Below are 17,502 nucleotides of genomic sequence, written 5' to 3'. Positions count from 1 at the left end.
ATTGCTCTGGAAGTCTGGTGATGACGATGAAGGGGAGCAGTTCAGCCCAGACTTAATTCAGCGCAAGTTCCTGCGCTCATTAGAGACTGGCCTCCTCAGTGAAGCCGTGAAGTTTCAGTTAAAGCCTTATCTTAGCAACTACCAAGTAACAGATGAGGTTCTAATTGAGAAGATAAATGAAGCAGCCAGCTTTGAATTAGAGCGACAAAATAAACTGAGGAGAAATACTACAGTAAAAACACCAAGGATAAATGAGGTACACACAGAGTCACAGCACAACCACACTCAGCCACCTTTGAACAGTGAACCAGACAGAAAGGATGAAACTCAGACAAAGGGGGTGAAGGAGGTGCCACAAAGAAAAAGCAAGGACAGAATAAGGGCCTGGATTCAGAGACAGCTAAGCTGATTGAAGGCCTGAAAGCTGATGTGCTTGAAGTAAAGAAAATGTTTAATGAGACTATAGAAGCAACAAAAGTAAGGTCAAGTATGGACAGTCGGTTCTCTCCTACAATAAGACGTGCTAGAGGTTTCCAAATGTGCAGAGAGGCTCAGCTTGGTGACCTGTGTAGACACTGCTACCGCTGTGGTCAGGAGGGTCACCTTTCCCGAGGGTGCAGGCAGGCTAGGATCACCCAGGGAAACGGGAGGGGGCTACTGAGCCGGGACCCACAGTAGCCCACTCATCACCCAGGTCCCAGGTAAATCCTGTCTATGTGCAAAACACCTCGCATCAACAAGCACCACAAAATGACTCCACATGCACTGAAACTGGCCCCAAAGAGCCAAACAGCAACAAATTGACGAGTGACACATCTAATGGTTATATACCCTCACAACGGCAAACCAAGCTCATCAGTCTCATTGGGAAAAGATGCACAGTTCAGTGCCACCTAGATAAGGTACCAGTAGAGGCCCTGTGGGACACCGGAGCTCAGGCAAGTCTGATTAACAATGAATGGCGAGAACAACACCTACCACACAGCACTGTCAGGCCACTTGCGGAGCTGTTGGGAACAGAACCTCTAGTGGCTTTAGCAGCTAATGGTAGTGAAATCCCATATGATGGGTGGGTAGAGGCAGAATTCTATTTGGACTGTAACCCCGAAAATTGTCTTCTAGTCCCAATGCTTGTATCCAGTGACCCCAATGTTGCACAACTGCCCATTATTGGATTTAATGTAATAGAGGAAGTTGTGAGTAAATGGGGGAAGCGACAACCAAGATCACGCAACGTTCGAAAAATCAGCTAAATCCTCTCAGTATCAGTACACACTGCTAAATCAGTACTAAAACTATTGCAGTCACAAGACCAAAACCAAAGTGTGGGCACAGTACTGGCAGGAAAGAGGGACTATGTCTGGCTGCTGAACAGATTACCACCACATATGTCCGTGCATACATTGGAGCCCAGTTTTCAGGACAGAGTCTGTTATTTGTCCTGAATGAACCATCACAGTTGCCTGAGGGTCTTGTCATTCAAGAGGGACTGGTCACAATAATGGAGGGCAGGTCAGTGTACATCCCAGTCGCGATAGCTAATACCAACAAGCGGGATATCAACTTAATTCCCCACACTGTTCTGGGACATCTGGAAGAAATAAAAGCAGTGTACCCCATCACACCTGAAAAGACACAAGACTCAGTGGAGCAGATTTCATCACAGCCTCCTATACAGGTGAATGAGGTTATGAACACACCCTCCTCCAGCCATAAGCCACCTCAGTGGGACCCTCCAGTTAAGTTGGACCATCTCAGTGAAAATGAACAACAAACGGTGAGACAGCTGTTAAGAGAGGGATGTCATGCTTTTGCTTATGATGATAAAGATGTTGGGTGCATCCCCAGTTTAAACATGCACATCACATTGCATGACACAACATCTGTTCGAAAGACCTACATATCTGTGCCAAAGCCTCTGCACCAAGAGGTGAAAGACTATCTTCAAGACCTGCTGAACTGTGGGTGGATTTCAGAGTCTAGGTCACCCTACTCGTCTCCAATCGTATGTGTTGGGAAGAAGTCAGGTGAATTGAGATTGTGCTGTGATTACAGGGAACTCAACCGGAAGTCAGTACCAGACAGACACCCAATTCCCAGAATTCAGGATATGCTAGATTCCCTTCATGGTAACTCCTGGTTCTCTGTTCTTGATCAGGGGAAAGCATACCATCAGGGGTTCCTGGACCCTGAAAGTCGCCCCCTTCATCACACCTTGGGGCTTGTACCAGTGGAACCGCATACCCTTTGGCCTCAGCTCAGCCCCAGCAGAGTTTCAGCGGAGAATGGAGGACTGTTTAAGGGGACTGCGGGATGTAATCTGTCAGCCATATATGGACGACAACCTAGTCCACTCTACTTCATTTGATACTCATCTTGAACACATCAGAGCCGTCCTTCAGAGATACCAAAAACATGGTGTCAAACTCAGCCCACAGAAATGTGACATCTTCAAAAGAAAGGTACATTTCCTTGGTCGGATGGTGTCCGAAGAGGGATATACCATGGACCCAGTGGAAATAGTCCCTGTACAAGCTCTGAGAGACAAACCACCATCCACAGTGGGGGAACTGAGTCGGGTCCTAGGATTCCTGTCCTACTATAGATCCCATATCCCAAACTTTTCAAAAGTGGCAAAACCCCTGTACCAGTTGCTGACACTGCCTCCAGATAAAGCACCGCCACCAGTGCCCAGGACAAAGGGGAAAGTGGTTAAGACAAAACCGAAAGGTCGACCACCGCCTAACACACCCATTAAATGGACTGAGAGCCATCAAAATGCCCTAAATGAGTTGACTGATTGTCTAACACAGCCACCTATTTTGGGTTACCCTGATTTCTCAGAGCCCTTTGTACTCCATTGTGATGCCTCACAACAGGGCCTGGGAGCTCTGTTATATCAAAAGTAAGCAGGCAAGATGAAGGTCATTGCATATGGCTCAAGGACATTAACAGCCCCTGAGAAAAACTATCATATGCATTCGGGAAAGCTGGAATTCTTGGCTTTAAAATGGGCAGTCTGTGAACTCTTTCGGGACTACCTATATTACGCCCCACATTTTGTTGTCTACACAGACAATAACCCTTTGAGTTATGTCCTTACGACAGCAAAGCTGAACGCCACAGGCCACCGCTGGGTGAGTGAACTGGCTGACTTCAACTTTACTATCAAATACCGGCCAGGGAAGAAAAATGCTGATGCAGATGGCCTATCCCGCTTACCACTAAACATTGAGCAGTATATGGCACAGTGCACATCAGAAGTCAAACAGGGTGTCGCTAGAGCTGCTGTTGAAAGTGCAGTATTGCAGAGGGAGAATCTGCTGCATGAAACTGTTGTTGTCAGCCCGAGTGCCCTCAGTTTAGTGCAAGACGCGGTCACACTGTCTGCTGGAAAGTCTCTGTCACCCGAGGAAATCCGAGTGAGTCAGGAGAAAGATCCCATCATCGGTCGCTTTTTACAACACAACACAACACAAAACACAAAATCAACAACTACTTACCAAAAGGTCGTGCCCTAACAGCAGAACCCCCTGATGTCAGAATCTTGCTGAGGCAGTGGAGCAGAGTGCACATAAATGATGATGGAGTCCTCTATAGGAGAGTGAAAGGCAGAGATCAGCTCCTTCTCCCTAAAGAGCATCGTGATACTGTGTTCAGGGAACTGCACAAACAGATGGGACATTTGGGGGCAGAAAGAACTCTGTTTAATAAGGGACAGGTTCTACTGGCCTCAAATGCAAAGCGATGTGGAGCATTTTGTAATGCATGCCTGCGAATGCCTCAAGAGAAAGCGGCCAAGTAAGATTACCAGGGCCCCACTGACCACCATTACAACGACATTCCCATTTGAGCTTGTGTCCATAGACTTTTTTGCACCTTGAGACTTGTAAACAAGGATATGAATACATACTGCATACTGGTAGTGATGGACCACTTCACATGTTTTGCACAAGCTTATGCAACAAAAAACAAATATGCAAAAACAGTGGTGGATAAGGTCTTCAATCACTTTGCTCTGAACTTTGGTTTCCCAGCACGAATCCACCATGACATGGGCAGGGAATTTGAGAATCAGATGTTTTCCCAGTTGCAGAAAGTCTGTGGTTTACATGGCTCTCACACTACCCCATACCATCCACAAGGAAATGGGCAAGTGGAGCGTTTCAACAGAACTTTGTTGTCCATGTTGAGAACACTAACTGACCTTGAAAAATCAGACTGGAAGGAATCATTGACAAAAGTGGTGCACGCCTACAACTGCACTCGGAATGAGGCTACTGGGTTTTCCCCGTACTACTTGTTGTTTGGCCGTACTCCAAGACTTCCTATAGACATCTTGTTCAACTTGCCTTCACAGGAAGAGCAATTAAGCTATGAAGAGTATGTGACAAAATGGCAATCCCGAATGAAGGAGGCCTATGAGATTGCATCTATGGCAGCCCAAAAAGAAGCTTCGAGAGGTAAACAGTATTACAACCGTAAGATCTACGGAGCTCAACTTCATCTGGGGAATAGAGTCCTGCTCTGCAACCTCAAGGAGAGAGGAGGCCAGTAGGTGGCAGTGGCGGCTCAGCCAAATGGGTAACTGGCCAAATAATCCTTCACAAAAGTAACGCAGGCCAGTTACAGTGGGGCAAAAAAGTATTTAGTCAGCCACCGATTGTGCAAGTTCCCCCACTTAAAATGATGACAGAGGTCAGTAATTTGCACCAGAGGTACACTTCAACTGTGAGAGACAGAATGTGAAAAAAAAAATCCATGAATTCACATGGTAGGATTTGTAAAGAATTTATTCGTAAACCAGGGTGGAAAATAAGTATTTGGTCAATAACAAAAATACAACTCAATACTTTGTAACATAACCTTTGTTGGCAATAACAGAGGTCAAACGTTTACTATAGGTCTTTACCAGGTTTGCACACACAGTAGCTGGTATTTTGGCCCATTCCTCCATGCAGATCTTCTCGAGAGCAGTGATGTTTTGGGGCAGTCGCCGAGCAACACGGACTTTCAACTCCCGCCACAGATTTTCTATGGGTTTGAGGTCTGGAGACTGGCTAGGCCACTCCAGGACTTTCAAATGCTTCTTACGGAGCCACTCCTTTGTTGCCCGGGCGGTGGTGGATCATTGTCATGTTGGAAGACCCAGCCTCGTTTCATCTTCAAAGTTCTCACTGATGGAAGGAGGTTTTGGCTCAAAATCTCACGATACATGGCCCCATTCATTCTGTCCTTAACACGGATCAGTCGTCCTGTACCCTTGGCAGAAAAACAGCCCCATAGCATGATGTTTCCACCCCCATGCTTCACAGTAGGTATGGTGTTCTTGGGATGCAACTCAGTATTCTTCGTCCTCCAAACACGACGAGTTGAGTTTATACCAAAAAGTTCTACTTTGGTTTCATCTGACCACATGACATTCTCCCAATCCTCTGCTGTATCATCCTTGTGCTCTCTGGCAAACTTCAGACGGGCCTGGACATGCACTGGCTTCAGCAGCGGAACACGTCTGGCACTGCGGGATTTGATTCCCTGCCGTTGTAGTGTGTTACTGATGGTGACCTTTGTTACTTTGGTCCCAGCTCTCTGCAGGTCATTCACCAGGTCCCCCCGTGTGGTTCTGGGATCTTTGCTCACCGTTCTCATGATCATTTTGACCCCACGGGATGAGATCTTGCGTGGAGCCCCAGATCGTGGGAGATTATCAGTGGTCTTGTATGTCTTCCATTTTCTGATGATTGCTCCCACAGTTGATTTTTTCACACCAAGCTGCTTGCCTATTGTAGATTCACTCTTCCCAGTCTGGTGCAGGTCTACAATACTTTTCCTGGTGTCCTTCGAAAGCTCTTTGGTCTTGGCCATGGCGGAGTTTGGAGTCTGACTGTTTGAGGCTGTGGACAGGTGTTTTTTATACAGATGATGAGTTCAAACAGGTGCCATTCATACAGGTAACGAGTGGGGGACAGAAAAGCGTCTTACAGAAGACGTTACAGGTCTGTGAGAGCCAGAGATTTTCCATGTTTGAGGTGACCAAATACTTATTTTCCACCCTAATTTACGAATAAATTCTTTACAAATCCTACCATGTGAATTCATGGATTTTTTTTTCACATTCTGTCTCTCACAGTTGAAGTGTACCTCTGGTGCAAATTACTGACCTCTGTCATCATTTTAAGTGGGGGAACTTGCACAATCGGTGGCTGACTAAATACTTTTTTGCCCCACTGTATTACAATGGAAGCCGCCAGTAACATTGAATTGTTTTGCTGTGTTTCAGGTGAGAGCAATATACGAGAACTACATACATTTATGTAAAGTTGATGCTTATTTAACATGTTTGGAGTGTAATTCTTGTTTATATGGTGTTTAATGTGAGCGAATAAGGGAGTTGTTTCACGTTATCTGTGGGTAATGCTAGTAACATTTGTGCACTAGCTAAGTCATGTTAGCCTCCTGCATTAATCTCTGTAACCGTGTTGTTCCATCAGTAAGGTGAAAGGAAACTGTTAGCTGGTTTCAGTTAAAGTTATAGGAAATAGACCAGCCAGTACATGTTATGTTGTCTATTGTTCCACTTCCACAAGGACCGTACGAAGCACAGTTTCAGGGACCGTCTGCTCCTTGAGCACGACCTTAAGAGCAGTTTTCACGGACCTGACCTCTCTCTCCCAGGCGCCACCGAAGTGAGGAGCACTAGGATGGTTGAAGCGGAAGGCAATCTGCTGCTCTGCCAAACGCTCCTTCAACTGAGGCGCTCCACCAACAAAATTCGTCCCGTTGTCACACAGGAGCTCAAAGGGTTTGCCTCTTCTGGCAATAAAGCGCCTTAACGACATCAGAAAGGAGTCAGTGTCAAGGCTCTCGAGGAGGTCTAGATGCACACAACGGGTCGTCATGCATTTGAAGACTATGCTCCAACGCTTCTCTGTTCGACGTCCAATTTTCACAGTAAAGGGTCCAAAACAATCGACTCCAGTTGAGTAAAAGGGTGGTTTATACAGACGCAGACGAGCTGGTGGCAGATCTGCCATCTTTGGGATGGATGGATTGGCACGCCAAGCCTGACACTGCCTGCAGTCCCTCTGATACCGTCTGACTGCTTCCCTCCCCCGGAGGATCCAGAACCGGCGACGTAGTTCAGCCAACACTCTTTCTGGTCCAGGATGAAGGAGGGTCTCATCAAAATCCTGGATGATGAGCTTAGTCAGAGGATGTTTTGGGTCTAGTATGATCGGGTGGATGGTGTCTAGCTCCAGCTGCTCAACTCTTCGTAACCTTCCACCAACTCTGATGAGTTCCGTATCTTTATCATATTCGGGTGATAAGGTGTTCAAACGGCTGTTGGTTGGCAATGGTCTGCCAGACTTGAGTGCCTTAGCCTCATCTGGGAATGACTCTGACTGGGCCTTCATCAGGAGGAGTTTCTCAGCTTTGATGTAATCATCTGCTTCACTGTGCGAGCTTGAATTTGGGTCAGCCGCCCCATGTAGGGACCGCGCTGTTGTCTTCATGAGATCTCTCCAGGTAGAGAACATGCTGATTTCAGGAAGTTGAGGGCAGGAGTTAACCCTAACCTGTCCACAGAAATATGATTTCTTCAGCTCACCATCCTCTGGCTCTGGATATACTGGTGGGCTGGTCGGCCAATGTTCCTCGGATTGACGTAGAAACTCAGGGCCTTGGTGCCACCGGTGTGGTCGTGACAGCTCCTTCAAGGTCTTGCCCCGGGTAATGTCATCAGCAGGGTTATTCGCGCTATCCACATATCTCCAGGTGCTCCCATCTGTAAGACTCTGGATCTCTGCCACCCGCGTGCCCACAAAAACTTTATAGCTGCAAGATTCTGACTTGATCCAGTGGAGAACGGTAGTAGAGTCCGACCACAGAATAACCTTTCGAATGGGCAGCGTGAGCTCAGCTTGAAGGAGACCAGCTAGTTGTGCACCAGTGAGAGCGGCACTTAGCTCCAACCGTGGCATGGACAACTGTTTCTTTGGAGCCACTCGGGATCTAGCCATTACAAAGGCAACATAGACTTCCTTCTGAGCGGTTTCTGTTAGGTAAGCGACAGACCCATATGCTCTCTCAGAAGCGTCGCAAAAGATGTGAAGATCTCTGCTCGAAGCAGATGAATCAGCAGACGCTGGTGCATAACATCTGGGGATTTCCATTTGGATAAGATCAGGAATCTACAAGATGTTCAATGACAGCAGGGATGTTACTGGCCCATTGACGTATCTCAAAGCCCCCGGTGTGGAGCAGCTGGCGCAGACTATCGACTAGGGCCTTAGCCTCCTCTTGGGAGTGGGTGCTGCGGAGACAGTTTTCCACGTAGAACGACTGCTCTACACAATGGACGAGGTCATGATTGGCCCTACAAGTGTCACGGACGTGCTGCTGCAGTGCATAGATGGCGCAGCAAGGACTGCATGTAGTGCCAAATGGTAGCACTTGCCATTCATAGATCTTCGGCTCTTCATTCCTCTTCATGTCCCACCAGAGGAAGCGCAGCACTGATTTGTCTGCTGGCAACAGGCGTATGTGGTGGAACATACCTTTGATGTCGCCACTCACAGCAACTGGATACTGTCGAAACTGAAGAAGAACTCCTAGCAAAGATGGACCTAGGGCAGGTCCAGGGAGGAGAATAGAGTTGAGGGACTTCCCTTCGTACTGGAAAGAGCAGTTACAGACGATCCTGTCCTTGTTATTGTGTCGCACCATGTGGTGAGGTATGAACCAGGATTCTGCAGTGGTTCTAGCTATCTCATGTGGCACCACAGCTACATAGCCCAACTTCTCTAGTTTCTGACTCTCCTGACAATATACTTCGGCGCGTTGTGGGTCTTTGACAAGTCTCCTCTCCGTACTGCGCAGACTTGGCAAGACTGCTTCCATAGAAGCTTGAAGCGTGGCGGAGTTGGTACGACGAAGCAGTGGTGTGGCATACCTCTGTGTCCCATCGACAGTGACCCTGATGGTGGATGTCTGGAGTAGGTTCAGAGCTTGCTGATCTTGCTTCGATCGGGTTACATGCTTTTCGCTCGCATAAGGGAGCATATCAATCTGCCAGAGATGCTCAACATTCCTGAAAAGCTCACTGGTTGGCACAACGGTTGTTGTGAACAGGCACTGCTGCTCGGTGGCAGGAGTCTGGTCGATGCTGATGGGACCTTGGAGCAACCAACCAAGCTTGGTATGGACAGCGATGGGTCCCCCTGTTGGGCCCAGATGAACTGGTTCTGTGGGGGCCAGGCGATGAGGCATGTCAGAGCCGATAAGCAGCAGAGGTTGCACATGGTCTACCAAAGGCAGAGGTAAGTCACGCAGGTGTTTATAGCGGCGTTGGAGAATCCTCACCGGATAGGAATGTTCTGAGAGACCAAGGGCATCGTCGGCGAATGCCTTTTGTATATGATACTTCTCCCCAGGTTTGTAGGGGGAAGACACTTGGAAGGAGACTGAGGCACCACGAAGCTGCACTACCTCTTGGTGGGCAGTCCGCAGGGTAAGCGTCTCAGGCTCGGGGGTGAGTTTTAAGCGTCGAACAGCTTGTGGTAAAATGATGCTTCGTTCTGAGCCATCATCAAGTATTGCATGAGTCTCCAATGTTTGGTCTCTGTTGTACAGCAAGACCTTTACATCCTTCAGCATCACCTTGGGGGAACGGTTTGGCCTATCCAAGTACACTGTTGTAGTCGGAGCAGTCATCATGAGCACACTCTTCTGGATCTGCTGGACAGCATCATGCAGTACAGTCAGGTGTTGCTCTCTGCAGGTATTACAAGGTCGTTTGAGGGTGCAAACCTCCGGCTGGTGAGTTCTTCCACATTTCCAGCACCGCTGTTCATCAGTTAACCACCTCACCATCTGGTCGGTGGTCAGTTTCATAAACTCTACACAAGCGTTCAGGAAATGCTCCTTATTCTCGCAGCGCGGACAGTATGGTTTTGGTCTGGATGGGGTCTTTGGTCGGAAAGAACTCCCTTCTGCGCTGAGGTTTCCCCGGGAAGTCAGGAAGAAGGCTGTAGATTTCTCCTTCGGTTTAATGGGAAGACGCTGGTCTTTCTTCGTCGGCTTATAAGCTTCAGGACTATAGAGTGAAGCAGCTCTACCTGCGATGCGCTTCGCTTGGGATCTCATCTGCAGCCAGGAACTCAGATCAAGCAGGGTATAGGTTTGGTCGGTGCCTGTCCGAAGAATGCCTTGGTTCAGGCAATGCTCTACAAACCCATCGCGATAACTGGGTGGCATCTTACTCAGTAGTCGGTCGACATGAGACCCACATCTTAGCTCAAAGCCGTTCTGGCCCTCTAGTGTCCTAAGCATCCCTACTAGAGATTGGATAGACAAGGCAAATGCATCAAAGGCTTCTGCGTCACCGAATTTGATAGCTGGAGCATTCAGAATTGTGCCCAGTTCACTTTGGACGAGCTGACGGGGTTGCCCATACTTGTCCTGCAGGGCGTGCATGGCTGTGGTGTATGGCGTTGGGTCGTGCATGTATGCCTTAGCTAGCTGGATTGCACTAGGTAGCCGTAGGTGCCCAAGCAGCACTTGATATTTATACTGCTCATTCAGGTGTGGATGACTGTTCAACAGGTTGTCAAGGGCCATTTTCAATAAGGCAAAGTCACGGCCACTCTCAAAGGAGGGAATCATAGGTTTGGGAATGCCATGACCTGTGGCGAGGAAAGGGTACGCATTAGCTGTTGGTAGTTGATGCAGCTCGGATTTAGTCCGGGTGGGAGTGCAAGATACTCTGCTTCGGCCGGGTTAGTGCAGGCTGCACGAGCGTACTGCGATGGCTGAACTGATAATGGAGTAGATGCCTGGTAAGAGATATCAGGTGCAAAGGTAGTAGACCGAGGTCCAGCTGGAACAGTTGGGTGCAGCACTTGGGGCATGCATTGAGGATGCAATGGATGCGAGGCCATGGTTACTGGAGGTGGAGCTACCACGGGCGCTGGAGGCGGAGTCACGGTAAGTATTGAGGGTGGAGCGACTAGCGGTACAGGAGGCTGACCCACGGGACCGACTGAAGGTAGAGCTGCATGGGTGCTCGAATTACTATTCTCCGATGGGCATGATGAGACTCTGGAACCACTGGGTTCTTGTGCTTTCTCTTTAAGGAGAGAAGTAACCATCGTTGACATTCATATTCGACTTGTTGATCCTCTTCTAGGTGCTGTTGGAATTCCTCAAGTTCCATCTGCTTTACTCGCTCTTCGAGCTGGGCTGTTTCCAGGTCTGATAATGCATGGGAAGGGAATCTGCATATCGACGAGCGTGATGTCCTTGTGGACCTGGAGCTGGAGCTCCTCTGGGATGAGCGTGTTTTACCACTATGTTAACACTGGGAAGCAGTAGCCGGTTGCTTGGTTTGCGTTCGTCCCTCAAGAGGGAGTGTTGAAACCTCATAATCGGTCAGGTAAGCAGGTGGCCGTCGCTCTCTCTGCGAAACACGTGGGGGTGCTGAGTCAGCCTGGACATCTGTCTGTTCAATACCTTAATCAGTACTCTACTGTGGCTCGAAGGACCATAAAATGGAGAGAATGTTGTCTCCGGGAATATAGCTGATTTGATTTAGAGTGGCAAGGTATGGTGGGTGTGTTCCGGTTAAAGAACACGGAGGCAGCTTCCAAGTTTAGGAGATTTATTCAGCTGTGGTCTGTAGTAACGATACATAAAGCAACTATCAGTACAGCACACATAAAACATTCAACATGCCCAGACATTATTCTAGAACAGAAATAGCACAAGGAACTGTATTCAACACTCACATCTATAACAACTTCAATAATTACACCAGATTTATGATTAGCATTAACTAGCTTAGTAGCTTACATACCATGTTAGCGTATTAGCATAAGATAACATTAACATAGTCAAGAGGGAACAAATACACACAATAGCATCTGACATACACAACATCATGTAAACAGAACCCACCTTCTGGCAGTCACACACAGCAATAAACCAAAACCCACGAAATGCTGATGAGAGGACACAAGGAGCAATGCTGGCTATCAGCCGCTGCAAAGGCAGACTAGCAGCACACGGCACAGAGTGGTGCATTCAAGGAGCGTCAGCATAGATATGGTGAGTTCAATGACGTAGGACATATCAATTTCCACAGCGCAAACATTATCTATAAACAAACCACAACACGTCAACCAAGCAAATAATGTGTAAACAGTGGCCTTTCTAACAGATGCAATGACGTCACAGCGACGCGGCGAAGGCTGTCCAAATTCAAAGAGCACCCAAAATGTGGCGACAAATGCATCCTACCTCTCCGCGAATTTGAGGGTTAGTCGTGTCCGAATTCAGGGGAAGGATGTGCCAATGCAACATTTGGAGGCAATGACATCACGGCGACACGACGAAGGCTGTCCGAATTCAAAGAGTGCTCAAAATGTGGCGACAAATGCGTCCTACTTTGCCCTGAATTCTAAGGATGGGTCCGATGTTTCTGTTTGGTGACTGGCCCGCAGGACAAAAGCTGGTACTTTTCCACTCTCCTTTTTCTCCCTCCCTTGTTCACGGACACATAACGGGTATGGCAGTCCATTCTCCCTGCAGCATGGACTACACTGCCCATGAGGCTACATTCTTTAGGGCAATGCCTGTAACACTGCTCATATTGCCTTCATGTTAAATCGTTTTTGTGAATATTTTTTTAAATATTTCTTCACGTCATTTTGTAATCAGAGTACAGGAAAGTAACTGAGTACACTTCCTCTTTGTGATGGAGGTGATTTTCTTCTTTATATTGTGTCAGATAAAGTCTGACAGCTTTTCTTGAATTCATTTCATATGATGTGTTTTCAGAGATGAAACCAGCCAACAGTAAATCAGATGTTAACCCCACTTGACCTTCATCTGGAACCAGTAACCACTTCCTGTTGTTACCAAAGGATCTTTGAAATCCTCAGAAACTTTGAGTCCATATCCCAGTTTTCAGGTCAAAGCAGCTTTGAGCAGCAATCAGAAGGATTCTGGTGAACAGCTGTTCAGGTTTAGGATGGAGCTCAGACTATCCTGGTCACACTGAGCAGTGACTGTTTGCTCATCTGGACTCTTTGTGTTGTGTTTGTATGATGTTGTTGTTGGATAGAATCAGCATCATTGTGTCATGTTTTTAAGTCTCTAAAGGGATGAGCTGCCTCGTACCTCTCTGATCTTTTAACTAAAAATACTGAAAATAGAACTCTTAAATGAGCTGATAAGTTGCTTCTGATTGTTCCTAGTAGCAGACTAAAACATAGAGGAGACTGGGCCTTTGTGATTGCTGCACCTAAACTCTGGACAGAGTCTGAAGAGTCTGACTCTTCAAATTAGGGTCTCTCCAACACTCAACATTTCTAAATCCTGTCTGAAAACACATCTTTACTGACTGGCTTTTAATTGTGAGGTTTTGTTCTTGTGTTTGTTTTACTTCTTATTTTGTACAGCACTTTGGTCAACCTGTGTTTTTTTATTTGTGCTTATAAATAAATTGATTGATTGATCTTACAATGCTGTGATAGCAGCCATTCACCAACTCTCCATGAGTGGTACAATTTGCATATTAATGATCAGAAACTGACCTCCCAGGCCATTGCTCATTCGGTGAGCTGGTTTCAGTCATTGTACAAATGTACCGTTTATAAGGCTGGAGAAACCTGCAGTCAGCTGAGACTGAAGAAGTCACTTGGATGAGTGACGAAACGTTTCTCCCACAAAAAATGAACAGAATCAACCTTTTTGGGATCCTTTTACAGAGTTAAGCACGATTAGTAACAGATAACACACCCAGTGTACTAAACACACTGTGAATAGGACTTTGGTGTTTGTGTAGATGAAGATTATGCAAACTGCTGATCTGTTGAACCAGCTGACCCAGCCTTTAGTCTGAGCTGCAGTCAGTCACACAAACAGGTTGAACAGGGTGTGTTCTGTGCAGCACCTGCATGTAAAACAGAAACAAAGCTGTTCCTGTGAAATGAAAGTGAAAGCCTCTCTGAGCGTCTCCCTGTAGAAAATGGAGCCTGAGCTCAGTCAGATCACTCAGCCTGCAGACAAATGGAGGCGTGTTTGAGACGTGCAGATAAACAGTCACAGCTTTGTGTCGGCCTCTGAGGGCTCAGGGCCGTCCTGTTGTCATGGTATCAAGTGCACGACGGCTCTCTGCACATACTTTGAGTCCTTATTCACATTTTCTGTAAGTCCTCATCTCTGTGGACCTGAGGGATTACCCACAATTCATAGTGCTGTGATGGTCAAAACATTAAGAACAAGGATGGAAATAAATAAATAACCAAACTGAAGGTTCAGAATCAGAATCAGAATCAGAAAGGGGTTTATTGCCAAATGTTGAGCAGGTTTACAACATTAGGAAATTGCTGCGGTGCTTCAGTGCAAACATAGTGTCATAAATAGCCAGTGTTGGGAAGGTTACTTTTAAAATGTATTCCATTACAGAAGACAGAATACATGCCCCAAAATGTATTCTGTAACGTATTCCGTTACGTTACTCAATGACAGTAACGTATTCTGAATACTTTGGATTACTTAATATATTATCATGCTTTTTACAACAACGTGAATGTACTATTGCTGTGTGATTTATTACTATTACTGAAGGTCCACGACTCCGAACTGTAGTAAAGGGACCTCTGACTAATACGGCGGGGTCCCTGTCGGCTCGTAGCCGAAAAATAGCTTTACTTTGTTGTGTGGGTCAACTTTTCTTGCCAGAGACAGAGAGAGGTGTTGAAAGGCTGCTCCAACGGAACTTATTGTTTTCGGAGGAAAACACGAACACGGCGTACAGTCGAGTCTTAATAGCTTACTTACAACTGGGCTCGTCGGGCACTCTTCTTGGCTGAAGTGGTTATTATTATATTTACATCCTTCCAGCTCCCGTTTTTCCTCGATGACAACTCGTACCTTTCCACTGCCCTTTTTCTCCCTCCTCGCGCTCACAGACCCATAACGTGTATGGCAGTCCATTCTCCCTGCAACACGGACTACACTGCCCATGATGCTACATTCTTTAGAGCTATGCTTGTAGCATTCTGCCTGTTAGCTTAGCACAACAACAACAACGAAAAGGCGCTCTCTCACCCAGGAAACACACAGTCGCAGAGAGAGAGAGAGAGCGTCGCCCTGTAACCATGGCAACGGTAACGCTGCCGCCTGGAACAACAGAACGTAGCTGTCAAACAAAACCCAAACAGTCCTGACCCGCGACAAAATGAAACAGGAAAGTACCGCAGTGTAATCCATTTATTTCAACAAAGTAACTGTATTCTGAATACCACCTTTTTAAACGGTAACTGTAACGGAATACAGTTACTCATATTTTGTATTTTAAATACGTAATGGCGGTACATGTATTCCGTTACTCCCCAACACTGTAAATAGCACTTATGAAAAAATAAAAGTAGGAATAAGAATTAAAAGTGCTATGTAGAAAGATATGTGCATGAGATATACATGAGATATATACATGAGAATAAGAATTAAGAGTGCTACGTAGAAAGATATATACATTAGTGCAGGTGGTGATCAGTGCCAAACATGGAATGATGCTGTGACACAGCGTAGGGTCATGTGTTAGTGGCGGGGACAGTCATATGGTTATTGTTCATGTGTCCAACAGCAGAGGGGAAGAAACTGTTCTTATGGCGAGAGGTTCTGGTGCGAATGGACCGGAGCCTCCTGCCTGAGGGGAGCAGGTCAAACAGACTGTGTCCAGGGTGAGAAGGGTCAGCTGAGATCCGAGCTGCACGCCGCAATGTCCTGGAGGTGTACAGGTCCTGCAGAGATGGGAGTCTGCAGCCAATCACCTTCTCAGCAGAGCGCACAACACGCTGCAGTCTCTGTTTGTCCCTGATAGTGGCTCCAGCGTACCACACGGTGATGGAGGAGGTGAGGATGGACTCGATGATTGCAGTGTAGAACTGCCTCATCGTCCGTGTTGGCAGGTTGAATTTCTTCAGCTGCCTCAGGAAGTACATCCTCTGCTGGGCTTTCTTGATGACGGAGGTGATGGTGGGCTCCCACTTCAGGTCCTGGGTGATGGTGGTACCCAGGAAGCGGAATGAGTCCACAGAGGTGATGTGGGTGTCATTCAGGATGATGGGGGGGAGTGGGGCTATGTGCTTCCTGAAGTCCACAATAATCTCCACTGTCTTCTGGGCATTCAGCACCAGGTTGTTGTGGCTGCACCAGGACACCAGACGTTCAACCTCCCTCCTGTAGGCAGACTCATCCCCGTCCGAGATGAGCCCGATAACGGTGGTGTCATCTGCAAACTTGATTAGCTTGACAGACTGGTGGGTGGAGGTGCAGCAGTTGGTGTACAGGGAGAAGAGCAGAGGAGAAAGAACACAGCCCTGAGGGGAGCCGGTGCTGATGGTCCGAGAGTCCGAGACATTCTTTCCCAGCCTCACATGCTGCTTCCTGGCCGTCAGGAAGTCAGTGATCCACCGGCAGATGGGATCAGGCACATTCATCTGGGAAAGCTTGCCTCGGAGATGGTCTGGAAGGGTGGTGTTGAAGGCAGAGCTGAAGTCCACAAACAGGATCCTGGCGTAGGTTCCTGGGGAGTCCAGATGCTGCAGGATGAAGTGTAGGGCCATGTTGATGGCGTCGTCTACAGACCTGTTGGCTCTATATGCAAACTGCAGGGGGTCCAGGAGGGGGGCCGTGAGGGTCTTGAGATGGGAGAGAACTAGGCGCTCAAATGACTTCATGACCACAGATGTCAGAGCCACGGGTCTGTAGTCATTTAGTCCAGTGATCCTAGGTTTCTTGGGGACAGGGATTATGGTAGAGGACTTGAAGCAGGCAGGCACATGACATGCCTGCAGTGAGGAGTTGAAAATGCCAGAAAACACTGGGGCCAGCTCGTTTGCACAGTGTCTGAGGGTGGCAGGAGACACGCCGTCTGGGCCGGGAGCTTTCCGAGCATTCAGATTCTTAAACTGCTTCCTCACATCTGCTTCATGAATATGAAGAGTTGTGGTGGGAGGAGGTGGTGTGAAATCCTCTTTTGTGTGGGGTGAGGAGGGGGGTGTTGTAGGTGAAGTGTTTGAATGTGGTGATGGCTCTATGGAGGGGGGGGAGGTGGGGGAATTAGTGTCCAGAGTGCCTCTATTGTTGGGGCCGTTGGAGGTGTGAAGGCTGCCTGATGGCTCGTCAAAATGGCAGTAGAAGTCGTTAAGGGTGTTGGCTAAGAGCAAGTCATCAGTGGAGTGGGGGGTTTTAGGCTTGTAGTTGGTGATATTCCTAAAACCTTTCCACACAGAGGCCGAGTCATTCTCTGAGATCTGCTGCTGCATCTTCTCAGAGTGCTGATGTTTAGCAATGTCCACTTCTTTAGTGAACCTGTACTTGGCCTCTCTGTAGCAGTCCCTGTCTCCACTTCTGAACGCCTTTCTCTTTTCCAGCCACAGCTTTTTGAGTTTAGGAGTAAACCAGGGTTTGTCATTGTTATAACTCACCCTG

The sequence above is a fragment of the Rhamphochromis sp. 'chilingali' genome, assembly GCF_963969265.1.
Source record: "Rhamphochromis sp. 'chilingali' genome assembly, chromosome: 1".
In the NCBI taxonomy this organism is placed as follows: Eukaryota; Metazoa; Chordata; class Actinopteri; order Cichliformes; family Cichlidae; genus Rhamphochromis; species Rhamphochromis sp. 'chilingali'.
The sequence above is the reverse complement of the archived record's forward strand: the minus strand, read 5'-3'. Positions refer to the sequence as shown.